Source organism: Rhipicephalus sanguineus, chromosome 4, assembly GCF_013339695.2.
Source record: "Rhipicephalus sanguineus isolate Rsan-2018 chromosome 4, BIME_Rsan_1.4, whole genome shotgun sequence".
Lineage (NCBI taxonomy): Eukaryota > Metazoa > Arthropoda > Arachnida > Ixodida > Ixodidae > Rhipicephalus > Rhipicephalus sanguineus.
In genome coordinates this window covers 210,961,888-210,980,195 of record NC_051179.1, presented here as the reverse complement: position 1 = coordinate 210,980,195, position 18,308 = coordinate 210,961,888, and the positions used below count along the sequence as shown (strand labels likewise).

General features: G+C 46.4%; 1 long non-coding RNA gene across 1 annotated transcript in view; it reads right to left on the bottom strand.

Moving 5' to 3' along the window:
• The window catches only part of LOC119391087 (uncharacterized), a 28,508-nt gene extending 16,865 nt beyond the window's left edge, over positions 1 to 11,643 (bottom strand). The window contains exon 1 of the long non-coding RNA XR_005183611.2: positions 11,532 to 11,643. This is a non-coding gene — a long non-coding RNA (uncharacterized LOC119391087). The remainder of the gene's footprint in view (positions 1 to 11,531) is intronic.
• Between the last annotated feature and the right edge of the window lie 6,665 nt (positions 11,644 to 18,308).

Sequence of the window (18,308 nt, the reverse complement as noted above, 5' to 3'; positions counted from 1 at the left end):
CAAGAAACGTGGCTTTCCGCACATCATTCGTTTCACTTAACCAACTTCATATCGTTTCGACTAGACCGTCCAGCTAAAGGCGGAGGCTTAGCATTCTTTATCAGTAATAAAATTAGTTTAAAGGCCAAAATTTCGTACAAGAGTATGTCCCCAGAATGCGAAATTTTTGCCTTAGGCATCACCTTGCCAGGATGCTCACCATTCTCTTTAGTAAACGTCTACTTTCCTGTGGGCGTACAAGACACGCGAAATTTAGATGTGGCAGTCCATTTATGGTGTAAAGAAAAAATTCTGGTTGGAGATTTTAATTCCCACCACACCTGTTGGGGTTTTAGAACAGACCAATGTGGCCAACGATTGTGGGACTGGGCTATAGACAACAATTTATCGCGCCTCAACGCTAGAACTCCAACATTTATCCGAGATCGATCTCGCTCTGCCTTAGATTTGAGTTTTGTAAGCTCGACAATTTCTAGCACTTCGTGGACAGCCCTGGATTGTGCCACCAATAGTGACCACCTGCCCATAATGTTTGAGATCATTTACCCCATAATACCATCATGTTCTCACGTCCGAGTTTTTATTAATTATTCAAAATTTAAAAATGACCTAAAAGCAGCTTTAGCATATCCCTCTGAAGACAGCGATGAAACTAAAGCTATGAAATTGAGCGCAGTTATTAAAAGAACATACTAAAAAGCAGAGTTTACTGTTGAATCGGCCAAGAGGGTGCCTTATAGTCCATAGTGGAATTCAGATTGCTCACGTGAGCACAGACGACGACAGGCAGCTTGGAAACAGCTAATTCATAATCAGTCCCCCAAAATTGGTCAGACTACAAATTTATTGCTGCTGGATTTAAACGTACGGTGGCCCAAGCGAAAGAAGAATATGACAAAAGACATTTCGATTTTCTCTCTAAACCTAAAAGTAAAAAAGCGTTATTTCGTTATATGAGATCTCGCAAAATCCTGCCGTCTCCAGTAAATACAGATTATGAAAGTCTATCGGCGCAAGAAATGACAAAATCTTTAGAGTCAATTGGCAAAGGTCTAGAAAGTAGATTCTCTTCGACTTTGCCGAACAACTGGCAAAAATCTACCAAAACGACTAACTTTGAAAAAGTGACACTGTCCGAAGTGTCAAATGTGATTAGATATTTACCTTCGTCAGCTCCTGGTCCAGATGGAATTACAGTGCCTATGATCAAAATTTTATACAAGTTATCACCTGAGGATGTCCTCAATATGATAAACTATTCTTTAAATAACGCCTGGATACCACGTGACTGGAAAATAGCCAAGGTCATTCCCATATTAAAAAAGCAAGGGTTAGGTTTTAATATAGAAAATATCAGACCCATCTCTCTAACATCTAATATGATCAAAATTATAGAGAGAGTCCTCAATGACAGAATAAATATCTGGATGGCAGACAAGCCAATATTAAAACCAAATCAAATTGGTTTCCGTAATGAGTGTTCAATTTGGTGTGCTCATGCTGATTTAGAGAGTCGAATACGGCTTGCCAGAAAAAGAAGACATTACGCTGCTCTTGTCACCCTTGACATGCTTATGATAGCGTAGAGCACCCCATTTTACTGAATACACTACAGAGCTTAAATTTTCCACAATATATTATTGAGTGGGTAGCAGAATTTTTAAAATCAAGGGAATTTTATTGTGTTAAGGAGGGATGTTGCTCATCTAAGTTCAAACAGAAACGCGGAGTTCCTCAAGGGGCAGTCCTATCCCCGGTATTATTCAATGTACTGATGAGCTCTATTCCAAATGACCAGGATGTCAATGTCTACATTTATGCAGACGATATCGGGTTTTTCGCGGCAGACAGTGACATTTACACATTACACCAAAAATTGCAGAGATATATTAATACCCTAGAAATTTGGCTCCAGTCGATTTCATTGTCTTTAAACATCAGTAAAAGTGCGATCTTGGTGTTTCCGCTAGCAGATTCAATTTCAATTTCCGTATTGTATAAGCAGGAACCCATTCCACAAGTGGATTCTATCAAATATTTGGGCATGATTTATAATGAAAGACTAAATTGGAGTCCGCACATAGAATATATAACAGCAAAGGCACAACAGGCGTTAGGCTTATTGCGTAGACTGAGCAACCGAAAATACGGGTTACGTAGACACACTTTATTAATGTTGTACAAAATGTACATGCGCCCAATACTGAAATTTGGGTGCATATTATTTTCGGGTGGCCCTGCTTATAAAACAAAACCTTTAGTTCTATTGGAGCGTGAAGCGCTGCGAATGTGTCTGGGACTCCCAAAGTTTGTGGCCATTAATGTTATATACCAAGAAGCACGCCTTCCAACACTTCTTTGTCGATTCTGCATCTTAACAGTGCAAACTTTTTTAAAATTCTACAGCTTCCCGACTAGCAGATTCAATTTCAATTTCCGTATTGTATAAGCAGGAACCCATTCCACAAGTGGATTCTATCAAATATTTGGGCATGATTTATAATGAAAGACTAAATTGGAGTCCGCACATAGAATATATAACAGCAAAGGCACAACAGGCGTTAGGCTTATTGCGTAGACTGAGCAACCGAAAATACGGGTTACGTAGACACACTTTATTAATGTTGTACAAAATGTACATGCGCCCAATATTGAAATTTGGGTGCATATTATTTTCGGGTGGCCCTGCTTATAAAACAAAACCTTTAGTTCTATTGGAGCGTGAAGCGCTGCGAATGTGTCTGGGACTCCCAAAGTTTGTGGCCATTAATGTTATATACCAAGAAGCACGCCTTCCAACACTTCTTTGTCGATTCTGCATCTTAACAGTGCAAACTTTTTTAAAATTCTACAGCTTCCCGACTAGAAGATCAGAATACGCCTTTATCAGAGACCACGACTCCTTCTTTTTTGCTCATTGGCCACGATTTCATACACCCCAAATCATTTTTGTTCAAAAGAAACTAGACAGCATTAAGGTGGACATAAGGACGGTAACTGAAACGATTGGCTCACATAGTAATATTACAATAGAATATGATGAAATTTTCCCCCCGAAACCTAAATTCCAATCTCTCAAATTTTTGAATAACAGGTTAAAAGATTACTTGGTACATGCAGGAACAAAAAAACATAATAGCCACAGATGCTTCAGTGAATAATCAAAAGGCAGGCGTAGGAATTGCTTCCGATTTACTTGGCTGGTCATTCTCAGTGAGGCTGCCAGATTTTACTCCTGTTTTTGAAGCCGAGCTCATGGCAATTATTTTGGCGCTTCGAAAACTGCCTTCAACCGAAATGAGTGCAATCATCATAACAGATTCGCTTTCGGTATGTACAGCACTTACAGCTTCAGAACAATCACGAGCCCTAATGACTTTGCGCACATTAGTACCACCACAGCTGAAACTCCTGAAATTATTGTGGGTCCCAGGTCACTGCGGGCTACAATTAAATGAATTGGCCGATTCTTTAGCCCGGGCTTCCCTTGATGGACCAATACTTTCAGTTCTCCCAGAAGTAGAAAACATAGCAGCGATCAGATATCGCAAATTCGCAATTTGTACAGATATGATGGAAACTATAACAAAATGGACAGAATTTCAGCACCTTAAATTTCCATGGAAAACTCAGTGGAGTCAATCGAGAAAGTTTGAAGTGATTATTACCAAATTTCGATGCCGTGTCCCCCCATTAAACTTTTATTTACACAGAGCTGGTCTTGCGATATCCCCTCTTTGCCTATTTTGCGACGAAACAGAAACTATTGAACATTACTTCATATCATGTCGCAACTACTCAATAATTAGGAAAAGACTTTTGATTATTCCGCTTTTGAAGATTGGTTTAAATTTAACTGCATAAAATGTTCTAAATTTCGGTACCTCAGTTTTGAGACAGTGTCACAGAGAAGTTTTCAATGCAGTGTGTAATTTCATTCTTGCCACTAAACGTATTACAATATAATGCCTACTGTAAGAAATACAGTCGAATTTGATCGGGTCTGGAAAACTCAGCTGTCTGGTCGGATCAAAATTTTGGACTTCCGCTATTGAGAAAGAATTTTTTCCCTTCCTTTTTTCCCTCTCTTGATTTATTGCTCTTTATCTTAGGTATTTTTTTTTCTACTTCAATGATAGGAAGGTGGACATTTTATAATTATCATTAATAGGCCACAACATGTTTTCTTGGCCAATCCCCCCGAGTGGGTATGTGCCAATATGCAAAGGCTACAAACAAACAAACAAACAAACAAACAAACAAACAAACAAACAAACAAACAAACAAACAAACAAACAAACAAACAAACAAAGGCTCATACGCGTTTTACAGGAGTCAGAATGAAGAAAGAAGAGGAACTCGCTTGCGCGCGGTATTAAAAAGACCGACCTGCTGTTCTCTCGATCTTGGCGTTACGACCTCTCTCTTGACGTCGTGACACTGGTGGAGGTGCTGGAGCCTGCAACCTGATGCAGGAAAGCCTTATTCGGACACGTACCCCCAGTCCGGAGACTCAGCCTCCCGTCCCGACTCCAGTCCACCGATTCAGCCGGCGTCTCCTAGGCCTAAGTCCGGAGTTCTCGACTGTTCCTCCTCTTCCCAGCATGGCCGCTCCTACAACATCAGCGGATCTCCTTCCTTCCCAGGTGACTCTTGAGCACCCTCACGTGCCTGAAATCTTCCGTGGGGAAGCGTATGAGGATGTCGAGGACTGGCTCGAACAGTTCGAACGGGTCGCTGTGGTGAATCGCTGGAACGAACAACAGAAGCTTGGCCGTGCCTATTTCGCGATGGAAAATAGCGCTCGCACATGGTACGAGAACCGGGAGCCCACTTTCCAAACTTGGGCCAATTTTCGCCACAAGCTCCTCGAAACATTCCAGAGCTCGGATCGGCGGGATCACGCACAGCAACTGATTGAAGCCCGCGTGCAAAAGCCCAACGAAACCGTTGCCATGTTCGCAGAGGACATGACTCGTCTGTTTCGCCGAGCTGACCCTGACATGCCCGAGTCGAAGAAGGTGCGTCATCTGATGCGGGGCGTCAAGGAACCGCTGTTCGCGGGCCTCGTACGAAATCCGCCGACAACAGTCGACGAATTTATAAAGGAGGCGACTGTTATTGAGCGGGAACTGCAGCAACGATGCCGCCACTTGGACCGCCTCCCCAACCACACGCCAATAAGTGCTGCGGCTCAGAACGCTGCCGTTGGCGAAAGTTCCCTGCGACAAATGATCCGGGAAATACTGCGTGAGGAACTTCGGGCCCTCGGCGTTCCTTCTACCGAGCCGCCAGTTGCGTCTGTCGCTGAAATCGTGCGCCAGGAGTTGCGGCAAGCCTTCACATCGCCCGCGCCATGTCCTGAGCAGCGTTCGCTCAACTATGCTGAAGTGGTCCGTCGTCCTCCACCTTCGCCTGAGGCAGCGCCCTTCCAGCCACCGCCCGCTCTCGTGCCTTGGTGGCAACGGGATTCTGCGAGACGACCACCAGTTCGAAGAACAGACCTGTGGCGCACGGCTGACCGTCGACCCCTTTGCTTCCACTGCGGGGAACCAGGCCACATTTCCCGCTACTGCCGTCATCGAGATGCTGGGTTTGGCAACTTTTCACGTCCAGCTTCTTTTCGCTTTGAAGACCGTCGCGCCCACGATGGTGACCGCTTGTCGACCAGCCACGTACCTTCACCAAGTCGTCGTTGGCAATCTCCGTAACCTGTGCGTCACACTTCCCCGAACCGCCAGAGCTACGCTGACGTTACCAGAGGGCGTTCCCCGAGCCCGCGCCGGGGAAACTAACTGCTGCGACCTCCGGGGGCAAGGTTGCCAATCGTCGAGACGCCGAAAAGTCCCCCCTACCGCCGCAAAAAGACGATATGACGACGACGACGAATACTAATGCCGACGACGTCGTACGGGCCGATCTCAGTGTTCTCATAGACGGACACCGCGTGACAGCACTGGTTGACACAGGCGCTGACTTCTCGATTATGCAGCAAGAGCTCGCCGACCGCCTTCGGAAGGTCAAGACGCCGTGGACAGGGCCGCACATAAGAAGTGCTGGTGGTCAGCTAATGACTCCAACGGGTAAATGCGCCGCTCGGCTTGTAATCGGCGATTCCAGCTTCGTCGCCACTTTTGTCCTTCTACCAGAATGTTGTAAAGAGCTCATTTTGGGTATGGATTTTCTGCGAGAGTACGACGCTGTCATCAACATTCCGGACCGTATGGTGACGTTTTCCGCACATCCGTATGTCGACACCACCACGACCACCACTGACGACCGACACGAGCGTTTGCGAGTTGCCGACGATGTGACGCTCCCGCCGAGATCCTGCTGCCTTGTGTCTGTATCATGTGAGCGGCCGTGTCACAAGGATGTGACAGCGGAGCAAATAGCTACGCTATTGCTTACGCAAGGTGTTTCCGTCGCGAGAGGCATTCTGGCACTAGCTGGTGGGCAGGCAGAAGTACTCCTCACCAACTTCAGCAACGAGCGCCGTGACATCCAGAAGGGTACCGCGATTGCCTACTACGACGACATCGACCAAACGAGGGATTGTTTCGCTTTGCAACCTCATGACGCGACCACGCCTCCCTCGACTCCTTTGTCTGTCGACGTCAGTTCTACTCTGTCACCCTCTGATAGGCAGCGCCTACTGGAACTGATACACCAGTTCGAAGATTGTTTTAAGTGCGAATGCACTTTATAAGCGACCCTGAATCCGCCGTCCCATAGCAACGGCGCGAGGAAAGGAGAGGAGCGTCTGTAGCAACGGCGCAGCGACGTCACACCCCACGTGACTGCGCGCGCTCCGCCTCCTCCACGCGGTTTGCGCGGGCGCGCGCCGGCTCCACACCGCTCTTCTAGGTGGCATTGGGTGCAGTGCTTCGCCGCTCCTTCTCTCGCCGTTCGCTCTCTCTCCTCCCTGCGCCCCACTCTCCCGTCCGCTGGCTGGGCGCCTCTCGAAATGTGTGCTCGAGACGCCGCTGTGAAACGCCAACGGCGACCACAAGGCTGAGATTATGGCCGTCAGGTACAATGACAACACAAACAGGTGCTGATGAATGTGTAAATAAATGGTTACGGTACAAATCCACGTCTCGTCATTAATTTACGCCATTAAAATTACTGCGCCGTGTACTCTCGGCGCAAGAAATGCATTCGCATTTCCTCACGATTCCCTTCGGGGAGGTGGGGGCATTTTTTTCGTGTACATCAAAGGTCAGGCAAACACCATTGACCAAGCACCGAATCGTTGTTGAAGATAGCACGAGACCGATCCGACAAAATCCCTACCGTGTGGCTCCGAAAGAACGCGAGGAGATTCAGAAGCAAGTGCAGAAGATGCTCCAGGATGACGTCATACAGCCCTCAAAAAGTCCTTGGGCATCTCGCGTGGTATTGGTTAAAAAGAAAGACGGCAGCTTGCGCTTCTGTATAGATTACCGCAAGTTAAACCAAGTCACGAAGAAAGACGTCTACCCACTGCCACGCATAGACGATTCTCTGGATAGACTGCGGCATGCACGCTATTTCTCATCAATGGACCTACGAAGCGGCTATTGGCAGATAGAGGTCGATGAGCGCGATCGTGAGAAAACTGCTTTCGTGACGCCCGACGGTCTTTATGAAATTAAAGTCAGTCCATTCGGGTTATGTTCAGCGCCAGCCACTTTTCAGCGTTTGATGGACACCGTGCTATCAGGCCTGAAATGGCAAACATGCTTGGTATATCTAGACAACGTTATTGTCTTCTCAGCTACATTTGAAGAACATCTAAACCGGTTATTCACAGTTCTCCAAGCTATACGATCGGCTGGCCTGACGTTAAAACCAGAAAAATGTCATTTTGGCTTCAGTGAGCTTTCCTTCCTCGGCCACGTCGTAAGTCACGAGGGTGTTAGACCTGACCCAGCCAAAATAGACGCTGTTGCAAACTTTCCTGCACCACACAACAAAAAAAAAAAGCAGTCAGGCGCTTCTTAGGACTATGTGCCTATTACCGACGATTCATCGCGGACTTTTCGTCTATTGCGGCACCTTTGACCCGACTCACACGAGAGGATGTTCCCTTTCTTTGGGGCGCAAAGGAACAAATGGCATTTACCGACTTACGTCAACGCCTCCAAACACCTCCAGTTCTTGCGCACTTTGACCAGGATGCGCCAACAGCACTTCACACCGACGCCAGCAATGTAGGCCTGGGCGCCGTACTGGTACAGTGGCAAGACGGCACTGAAAAAGTGATAGCCTATGCCAGCCGAGCTCTCTCTCGCACCGAGGAGAACTACTCGACTACCGAGAAGGAATGTCTCGCTGTGGTGTGGGCAGTAATCAAATTTCGTCCATATTTGTACGGGCGTTCATTCAAGGTCGTCAACGATCACCATTCGCTCTGCTGGCTCACTAACCTGAAAGACCCATCTGGCCGTTTGGCACGCTGGAGCCTTCGGCTTCAAGAATTTGATATGAGCATAACTTATAAATCCGGAAAGAGGCATACTGACGCCGACTGCCTCTCGCGGTCGCCCGTCGAGCCTGCCGCCATTGATGACGAATCCGTGGACGCCGCATTCTTGGGAGTCGTCAACACGGCCACTATGTCACAAGAGCAGCGCGGCGACCCAGAGCTGCTTCCGCTCATCGATTTCTTGGAAGGACGACGTAAAGACGTGCCGCGAATTTTTGCCAGAGGACTGCCATCTTTTTGTTTACGGAACGACGTTCTCTACAAGAAGAACTTTTCTCCAAGCGGCAGCGCGTACTTGCTCGTCGTGCCTTCATCACTGCGAAAAGAAATTTTAGAAGCTTGCCATGAGGAGGCCACTTCCGGTCACCGAGGCTACACCCGAACGTTGTCCCGACTGCGACGAAAGTACTACTGGCCAAAACTACCTGCTGCTGTAAAACATCACGTTCAGACTTGTGCTGACTGCCAAAGACGCAAAGCGCCCCCCGGTAAGCCAGCGGGCCTATTACGTTCTGTAGAAGTGCAAGCACGGCCATTCGCCCAAATTGGAATGGATTTCCTGGGCTCATTCCCAACTTCTACTGCAGGGAACCGATGGATCATTGTCGCCACTGATTACCTTTCTCGCTACGCGGAGACTAAAGCTATGCAGAAGGGCACAGCAGCAGAAGCGGCTCACTTCTTCATCGAAAACGTCGTCCTTCGGCACGGCGCCCCGAGAGTGGTCATCACCGACAGAGGAACTGCCTTCACGGCGGAACTTTTGGAGTCGGTTCTCAGGCTCAGCGGTACAGCTCACCGGAGAACGACTGCGCACCATCCCCAAACAAACGGACTAACGAAGCGCCTTAATAAGACCCTCGCAGACATGCTCTCTATGTACATCGACACGGAACATAAAACCTGGGACGAAATCTTGCCTTACGTGACCTTCGCCTATAATACCGCTCGACAGGAAACTACTGGAATGACACCGTTCAGTTTAATCCATGGTCGCGAGGTCACGACAACGTTGGACGCTATGCTGCCGCACGAGGGTGACGACATTGATACCGACGCCGAAGAATTTACTCAGCGCGCCGAGGAAGCCAGACAGTTTGCCCGCGTACGCATCTGTCATCAGCAACATAAAGATGCGAAACGGTACGACCTGCGACACAAATTCGTTACTTACACACCAGGCGACAAGGTATGGGTCTGGATCCCAATACGTCGACGCGGACTTTCTGAAAAACTGCTGAGACGATACTTTGGTCCCTACAGAGTCATCCGACGCTTGAACGACGTGAACTACGAGGTCGTTCCCGACAGTGATTGCTGTTCCAGTCGCCGGAAGCATTCACCCGAAGTCGTGCATGTCGTGCGGATGAAACCGTACCTGTCCAGCTAACTCTGGTTGGGTTTCAGTGCATATGTGCGCGCTTTTCGAAGTAGAGCGCCTGGGCTGCGCATCGGGACGATGCGTCTTTCGGAGGGAGGCAAATGCAGCGTGCGTGCTATGAGAAAGACGAAGACGACAGCGAAAAGGCTCATACGCGTTTTACAGGAGCCAGAATGAAGAAAGAAGAGGAACTCGCTTGCGCGCGGTATTAAAAAGACCGACCTGCTGTTCTCTCGATCTTGGCGTTACGACCTCTCTCTTGACGTTGTGACAATATATATATATAATGAAAATTGCAAAAAGCAGGGAAAAAAAGCAAGTAGTTATGAGAATACAATTACACCTTATATAAAAATCGAGGGAGAGGAAACAAAAACCACTAGCATCCAAAGTCTTGCAATGTTTAGAGCTAGCTTGTCACCGCCTGCATTATTGACTATTTCACTCGCCCTGAATTTGTGCTTCAGGTACCTCAGCGACTAATCACGTATATCTTTTGATATTGCTGGCAGCTTATTAACGACGATGGCAACGTGCTTCGAAGACGCGGAGAGAGGAGGCACACACACAGGAACTTTCAACTTGTGATTTGAACTTGTTTAGTGGATTTTCAACTTGTTTAGGCAACCGTTAGATGCCTATATGAGCTTGATAAGTGACGACTGAAAATAGCGCTAGGAAACGGGGACACAAGAAGAGGACACACGACACAGGCGCTAACTTCCAACATAATGTTTATTACCACCGCACGCTCGCCTATGTGCGTCAGCACTCCCTCGCTTACGCTCAGTGATAAGGAATTGTATTTTCTAAGAAATTAATTTTTGTGCGCTTCATACATGTCATGTGATGTTATTCTTTTGGTGATATAGGCGAGTGTGCGGTGGTAATAAACATTATGTCGGAAGTTAGCGCCTGTGTCGTGTGTCCTCTTCTTGTGTCCCCGTTTCTTAGCGATATTTTTGAGTTGTCACAATGCACCAACAAGCCCAAATTTCGACAGTGCTGAGCTTGCTAAGGCGACGCTGCAGCAATGTAAAGAACAAAACTGACGGCCATCTGACCACTCACTTCGCGTGTACCCCACAATTTGATTATTGGGCCGTGATATCCCGCCGCCGTAATCAATCGGCGAGGCTTACCATCGAAACAAGATTGTTTGTCAGCGAACAGGAGCTTGTGTCACTGTAGCCGCCCCGATGTTATTCAACAAGGACTTTCAGTTCTCGCATGCCCAGTAATGGCAGAACGCAGCCGAAGCGTCACGCGCATTAGCGTGCGCTGTGTGCGTCTTGTCTCCTTTCTGTGGGCGTCTTGTTCGAAGCGAATTCCCATCGTCGTCATGCAGAACCAAGTCGCAAACTTAATGTAGCTGATTTCCGTTTCATATCGCTGTGAATAATTACTTCTTATGTTATGCACCTTTTGTCAAAATGTTAGCTCGAGAGCTCTGCTTATTACCGGGTGTGTGAGAAAACCTTTTGCGCACTAGTGAAGACATTTATTACTTGACCTATACCTCTTAATTTATCACATTTCGGTTCAACATACTAGTTTTCTTTCGCTGTACCTATTATTTGTTTTACTGTTTGTTTCTTCACAGTCGCCGGTCGCGTTACATGGCTAGAAGAGTATCTGGCGCCATTGAAGTGGTAATTAAACGATCAATGAAATACTCACTGGGTAAATGAGCATAATGGAATCCCCGAGATATTTCATACACTTGTAGAGTTGTTCTTGGTATGGAGCGGCCCCCTGCGTCATAGGATTGCAAAGTACACCCGCCGGGTCATTTCCTCATTAAAGGGCGTAGTCAGTGAGGGTACGCACAACGGTCATGAGAACCCTCGTCAAAACAAACAGAGTGATAAAAACTGGGCGTAACATGCGCTAGTGGCTGAAGGCTAGAGATTCTGCGGAGCTGATCGGCACCTAGCTGGCCCTGGCCTTTCAAGGTGTTTACCAAGTTTTTATTGCCATAGTAATTATATGGACAGTCTCGGCTGGTTTTTGCCGCCGCCGTCGCCGGCGTCATGAACCATATATGTATAACTATGTGTATATATATAGAAGTCCCAAAGAAAAAATAATTCCGAAGCGCGGAATCGAACCAGCGACCTCTCGCTCCGCAGCGCTTGGCGATAAACACTACGCCACAAAACGCAGGTCGTCCAGGTAGCTAAGGGCGAACGTTATGTACGCACCCTTTACCGCTAGCAGTACTCGGAGACAGCAGGCGCTTATAAGCGTTTCTTCATTACCAGCGAGATGACGCGAGGAGCCCAACGGGCGCATTTAAAAGTCGTCGGCCAGCTCGCTCGCTTCTACTAATATTTGCGCAGGGAGAACCTTGCCCTTCCGCTGTCTGCTCGCGCGGTTATCTCGTGGTGAGGGGAGGAGGGATGTTTCGAGCTTTCACCGTGATGTCCGCGCTGATGTTACGGAGCGTACGAAAGTCACTCGAGCTCAAGGGACGCCGCTAAACGAACGAACAAACAGAAGATGAGCGCGAACTATCAAGTGTCACAGCTCGACACTTGAAGCACACTAGTTTCCTTCGCTGTTCATACTGAAAATTGGCAGCGCAAACAAACGGGACACAGAAGAGGAACACAAACAGGCGCAGACTGAAACTTGGATTTATTCACAGAAGATAATATATACCAGAAAAAACATGAAGGGAAAGGGAAATACATGAGGGAAGGATCCACCATAATCAGGTGTCGTCCATAAAGGAGATTTCACAATCTAAAAGCGATATAGAAGGTGAGCTGACACAACTATCGATATTCTTTTTAATGAAAAAGGCTTCCGCAATCTCCCTAGTTTTAGTGTCACGATGGGCATATAAAACAGACGTGCGCGAAAATTCAGGTACGCAACCACACTTTGTGCAATGGGCGGACAAATGTAAACCCGGGGCAGACTTAAGCGCATTGTGGTGTTCTCGCAAGCGCACATTCAGGCAGCGCCCTGTCTGCCCGATATACACCCTGTCACAAGACAACGGGATGCAATAAACCACTTTTGACCGACACTTAGTGAAACAATTGACATGTTTAACACCACAACCTTCCTTCACAGGGCCTGCTTTCAATTTGCATTTTCTGTCAATTTTGGAACACAACTGCTGCAATTTTTCACTGGCGGAAAAAACAACGTCAAGGTTAAATTTTTTTGCACATTTTTTTATCCTATGCGAAAATCCGTGCACATACGGGACAACCGCAAACTTCTGTCGCTTTTTTACATCATTTGTAGGGCATCCTTTTCCTTTCTTCAATCTCAAAACCTTCTGAGCGGCGAACACCAAAACACTGGACGGAAAGCCTGCTTCTTGTAGCCTAGTTATTTGTTTTGAAAAAACACATGCCATTTTGTGGAAACATGATTTCGTAACCGCTGAATTCAGAAGGTTAACCGCAATACCTGATTTTACAACTTTAGAATGCGAAGAAGAATAGTCTAAAATTGGTTTCTTTGAACGGGGAGAGAAAGACCAGCATAAGTGGTTTGCATGAAAAGATAGCTCAAGATCAAGAAACTGTAATAAATTATCTTGCGGAACCTCGTGCGTGAAACGCAACCCATGCCCTTTTTGCTCGAAGATTTCTATAATCTTATCCCGGTTCTGTTCCATGGAAGCAGAATCGACAAGCACAAGGTAATCGTCCACATACCTGAAGACATTAATTACAAGGCTGCTCAGCGCAGTTTTCAAAGCCCTATCAAAATAACTTAGGAATATATCACACAGGACAGGTGCAACCCGAGAGCCGATACAAATGCCAGATTTCTGAACGTAAAACTTGTCGCCCCAAATTACAAGAGTAGAATTCAAGTAAAAAAGTAGTAGTTCCATAAAGCTATCAACAGACATCATGCATTTGTTGATAAATGTAAGTTCGTCATTTTCCTGCGTGATGCATTCTTTTACACACTTCATAAGTTCAGGATGTGGTACAGAGTAAAACAAATCGACTACATCAATGCTAAAACCACTGCAAATAGGCATTTTTTTGTTTGCCAAGAATTCGCCTTTTTCATTAAAAAGAATATCGATAGTTGTGTCAGCTCACCTTCTATATCGCTTTTAGATTGTGAAATCTCCTTTATGGACGACCCCTGATTATGGTGGATCCTTCCCTCATGTATTTCCCTTTCCCTTCATGTTTTTTCTGGTATATATTATCTTCTGTGAATAAATCCAAGTTTCAGTCTGCGCCTGTTTGTGTTCCTCTTCTGTGTCCCGTTTGTTTGCGCTGCCAATTTTCAGTATGAATCTATACCAACTTGCCCGCCTTTCAACACTTCTGCAATTCATCACTTCGTCCACGGGCTCTGTTATGTGTTCTAACCTAGATCTATCTAATCCCTCTGTATTGACGGCCTTGATAGCGGTGTGCGTATGCCGGGCCAGATGTGCTTCCTGGCATTCAAGGCAGCGAATGTGCCCGACGGAGCTTCAGGCCATGTGTGGGTGGCTCCAGCCATCTCCCTCCCACGCTCGACGTCTTTCCAGGATAATTCGCTCGGAGTGGTATCACCAGGCCAATGTGTTTAAAGACTGCCTCCGAGAGCAGTGCTGTGCGCGTGGTGAAAGATTTTCCTCCTGGATTAACTTGGCTGAAACCTACGCTGAGACACTTTGGAACGCGGCAAGGCCAACCCTGGCGACAAGGAAGAAGATGCCTACAGATAAGCGGGACATTGTGGTGCTGGCCGACTGCCAGGTACACGAGGAGCACCTTCGTGTTCTAAGAATGGGACCCAAGTTCTGTCCGGCATCTACCCCTGACGGATTCGAGAAGCTCGCCATGACACGGTCAGTGGCACAAAAAGTTCATGAAGCGGACAGTCTGCATTGTGTTAAGGACTGTGTATCAACTTTTTCTAAAGGAAACGTGAGTGTGGGTGTTCGTAGCAAAGTGGGCCCGATTGTTGATTTCTTTGTTTCTAACAGGCTGAGGCTTGTTACCGCTGATAAAGATGGGTGTTTCGTTGTTCTGTCAGAAGAACAATACGTTTCAAAGGCGTCCTCAGCTATCGGGAAGAACTTTAAAGAAGTTTCAAAAAGGGCAGCTGAGGTTAAGAAACGAGCCATTGCTTTGCTGGAAGCTAGCAACGTGTGTCGACTAGTATCTTCAGTGAAAAGAGCGAAAAAAACCGCACTGGAACCATTTTTTTCAGCAAAAACACATAAACAGGACATTCCTTTTCGAACGATAATCACAGAACGAGGCACTTGGCAACATGAAGTTTCAACGTTCCTGCAGTACCACTTGTCTGCCTTGAATTTTCAGGACCCTTTTCTCGTAAAAGGATCTAATCAGGTTGTCGAATTCTTGGCAAACAAAAAAATGCCTATTTGCAGTGGTTTTAGCATTGATGTAGTCGATTTGTTTTCCTCTGTACCACATCCTGAACTTATGAAGTGTGTAAAAGAATGCATCACGCAGGAAAATGACGAACTTACATTTATCAACAAATGCATGATGTCTGTTGATAGCTTTATGGAACTACCACTTTTTTACTTGAATTCTACTCTTGTAATTTGGGGCGACAAGTTTTACGTTCAGAAATCTGGCATTTGTATCGGCTCTCGGGTTGCACCTGTCCTGTGTGATATATTCCTAAGTTATTTTGATAGGGCTTTGAAAACTGCGCTGAGCAGCCTTGTAATTAATGTCTTCAGGTATGTGGACGATTACCTTGTGCTTGTCGATTCTGCTTCCATGGAACAGAACCGGGATAAGATTATAGAAATCTTCGAGCAAAAAGGGCATGGGTTGCGTTTCACGCACGAGGTTCCGCAAGATAATTTATTACAGTTTCTTGATCTTGAGCTATCTTTTCATGCAAACCACTTATGCTGGTCTTTCTCTCCCCGTTCAAAGAAACCAATTTTAGACTATTCTTCTTCGCATTCTAAAGTTGTAAAATCAGGTATTGCGGTTAACCTTCTGAATTCAGCGGTTACGAAATAATGTTTCCACACAATGGCATGTGTTTTTTCAAAACAAATAACTAGGCTACAAGAAGCAGGCTTTCCGTCCAGTGTTTTGGTGTTCGCCGCTCAGAAGGTTTTGAGATTGAAGAAAGGAAAAGGATGCCCTACAAATGATGTAAAAAAGCGACAGAAGTTTGCGGTTGTCCCGTATGTGCACGGATTTTCGCATAGGATAAAAAAATGTGCAAAAAAAATTTAACCTTGACGTTGTTTTTTCCGCCAGTGAAAAATTGCAGCAGGTGTGTTCCAAAATTGACAGAAAATGCAAATTGAAAGCAGGCCCTGTGAAGGAAGGTTGTGGTGTTAAACATGTCAATTGTTTCACTAAGTGTCGGTCAAAAGTGGTTTATTGCATCCCGTTGTCTTGTGACAGGGTGTATATCGGGCAGACAGGGCGCTGCCTGAATGTGCGCTTGCGAGAACACCACAATGCGCTTAAGTCTGCCCCGGGTTTACATTTGTCCGCCCATTGCACAAAGTGTGGTTGCGTACCTGAATTTTCGCGCACGTCTGTTTTATATGCCCATCGTGACACTAAAACTAGGGAGATTGCGGAAGCCTTTTTCATTAAAAAGAATATCGATAGTTGTGTCAGCTCACCTTCTATATCGCTTTTAGATTGTGAAATCTCCTTTATGGACGACACCTGATTATGGTGGATCCTTCCCTCATGTATTTCCCTTTCCCTTCATGTTTTTTCTGGTATATATTATCTTCTGTGAATAAATCCAAGTTTCAGTCTGCGCCTGTTTGTGTTCCTCTTCTGTATCCCGTTTGTTTGCGCTGCCAATTTTCAGTATGAATCTATACCAACTTGCCCGCCTTTCAACACTTCCTTCGCTGTTTCGGCCGCCTTTGGAACAGGAGCTCTGTTGAAACTGAGAGTATCCATTGGAGAGCCTCACTTCGTATAGCATTACAGTTTCTTGCTATCGCATTCATTCCTTCGCCCTTGCGGCGAAACTGTGACTTTTGCTAAGGTTTGCGAGTTTAGGCTAGTTTGGGTTACGTTTTGCGAGATAATGGTAATTTTTGCTAGGCATTGTCAAGTTTTGCTGCTTTGCCAAGTGTTGTGAGGCGATGCCTAGACTCGCCAAGTCCAGCTCTATCACTCTAAGGGACTATGCACGCGCTATCCGCACACCCGCTCCGCACGTGGTCGGTCACCTGCCGCCCGCAAACGGAGGAGGAAAAACCGGTACCCCGTGTGCGATGATTGGCGTCTTTCTGGTTTTTCCTCCTCCCTTTGCGGGCGGCAAGTGTCCCGCCACGTGCGGAGCGGGTTTGCGGATAGCGCGTGTATAGTCCCTAAGCCAGCCTGCAGGCTCGGTTGGTGTCCCCGCATCAGAGACGAGTGCAGTGTTGTCGGGTGGCAGCCAGTAGTGCTCAGATTTGGGCGAGGGCCACCTAGGTGCCGATCAGCTCCGCTGTGACTCTAGCCTTGCGCCACTAGAGCAAGCTGCGCCCAGCTTTGAGACAAGTCGCCGGCCGTTCCATGCAAGGGCTAGATAGCGAGCTAGGGAAGCGAGTGCGAAGCTAAGCACTGATGTGCCAGGGGCTGCTAGGCAACGCGACGTGGCGTCATCGTTACGCGAGGTTTTTTTTTTGGCCGCGAGGGACGTACTAACGCTCGGCTTAAACAACTCTGCTGTTAAAAAGTTTTGTAGATGAGTTTGCTGTAGTAATTGCTTTGTAACTTTGGCGGTTAGTGCGCACTCGTTAGGGAGGGTCTAACCAAAGGACAGCCGACCATGATATGTGGTAAGGAAACCTAATATGGCCTGAATGCGAGCTAGTAAGAGCTAGTAGTTATTCCAGTGTTCTTCTTTGTCTCTATTTAGAGCAGTGTTTACCGAATGAATATGTGCTGTTTGGGTGACCAATGTTCTGTCATAAAGAAAAAAGCCCAATAAAATAATTTAAAGAGTACAACTTGGCATGGTCAATGACAATAGGTGTCATCAATGACAATAGGTGGCCAATAGGTGGTCGATGGTAATAGGTGGTCAATGACAATTAGTGGCACGGTCAATGACAATAGGTGTGTTTATAACGAATACAGGATAAGCCCAATAAGTGAAATTCATCAATGCGGTGTACTATCTGAAAATTGTTGAGTTTGGACCGTCTGCGTGAACCTATTTTGATTAGCAGAAAAACAGTTGCTCATAGTAGCTCGAAATTATGGCTGTAGGTTTTTGCAGGTGATATTAGAGAGCGATGCATGCCTGTGAGTGAATAAATTGTGTGGATTGCCAAGAACCGACAAACACTGCACTCAAGCTCCGTTGTTTGGCTTCATAGTGGTCTGCGTAACCTGGGAGAAAAATCAATTCCTAAAAATTTTCTGGCTGATATTTGCCTTTTGTATTCTATGCTCATGTTAGACAATGGTTTGATATGGCCATAATAAATATATATCGCGATATATCAAGAAATATTCTTCG